Source organism: Aquarana catesbeiana, linkage group LG09, assembly GCF_042186555.1.
Source record: "Aquarana catesbeiana isolate 2022-GZ linkage group LG09, ASM4218655v1, whole genome shotgun sequence".
NCBI lineage: Eukaryota > Metazoa > Chordata > Amphibia > Anura > Ranidae > Aquarana > Aquarana catesbeiana.
In genome coordinates this window covers 54,710,525-54,711,990 of record NC_133332.1, presented here as the reverse complement: position 1 = coordinate 54,711,990, position 1,466 = coordinate 54,710,525, and positions in this window count along the sequence as shown.

Sequence of the window (1,466 nt, the reverse complement as noted above, 5' to 3'; positions counted from 1 at the left end):
CAGTAACATATTATGGACCATAAGAAAGGCTACTCTTCACCAGCATCTAACTATTCATACATACTTGTTTGTACTAAGCCATTTATTAAATAAAGTTGTGGTTATGTGACCTCCTTCTTCCTTTTGCATATCTATAGAGATAGGTGGAGGCAGCTACTCCTAACGTGCTGAGTGATAGGGGGCTTTAAGAAGACAACTGGCCAGGACAAGAAATGGCTCTGTGATGTTCAGTTTGTTATAATTCTGCAACTTAACTTTCAATAAAAGAATACTTGCTGGTCACGTCATGAACATGTCATGTCAAGCACTTCTTTTTATGGAGTTACCTACCTTGGAAGTGGGCAGAGAACTAAATGTGATCAGCCATGATATATGAGATCAAGCTCCAAATGGACTGTTAATAACAAAGTTGAAATGGATTGCTCATTGCACATTTGTAAAGTAAAGAAAAATTCCAGGAAGGACTGGACTATGTCTCTTAATTTCAGTAGTGCATGGTGGCCTATACCCAGGGAAATGGGAAAAAAAAGTGAACGCTGGCTCCGTCAGTGGACTAGTGGTGGTCCGGAGAAGGATTGGCAAGTCTGTTGTTGGTGACAGATCCCCTGTATGGACCTTAAGCCTTGTACCCCACAACCCTGAAGTTAATTGGGCCAGGGTTGAGCAACCCCTGATGGACCCATCCTGCAACCACAGATACGGGACCCCCTACAACTATGTCAAATGCCTAATTAAAAGGTCCTGCAAGACTCCAAAACATTGCATCTACTGTAATGATGTGATTTCTGAATAAAGCTTTGGACCCGTTCTGGAGATCCATGGTGTGCTGGTGACATTCTCTCGCTACACCAACTATGTGGTAAGGCAAAAATAATGGTTGCCTGACAAGGCTTATTGATCGAAGAATGTGGAGCAGAATAATGCCGCATACACACGATCGGACATTCCGACAACAAAACCGTGGATTTTTTTCTGACGGATGTTGGCTCAAACTTTGCTTGCATACACACGGTCACACAAATGTCGGAAATTCCGAACGTCAAGAACGCAGTGACGTACAAGACGTATGACGAGCCGAGAAGAATGAAGTTCAATAGCCGGTACGCTTGATTCCGAGCATGCGTGGAATTTTGTGCGTCGGAATTGTGTACACATGATCGGAATTTCTGACAACAAGTTTTGCTGTCGTAAAATTTGAGAACCAGCTCTCAAACATTTGTTTTTGGAAATTCCGACAGCAAATGTCCGATGGAGCATACACACAGTCGGATTTTCCGACAACAAGCTCACATGGAACATTTGTTGTCGGAAATTCCGACAACAAATGTGGTGTGGCTTATACACCCCCTGCCGCATGAGTAGAGATCAAGAGCAGCAGTGCACTAATCGGCTGAATTCGAAACTGCAAATGCGCAGCTATTTTTGAGCTCTGGCTGTAAAGGGGCACTCTGGAGGATGTTAGGGGG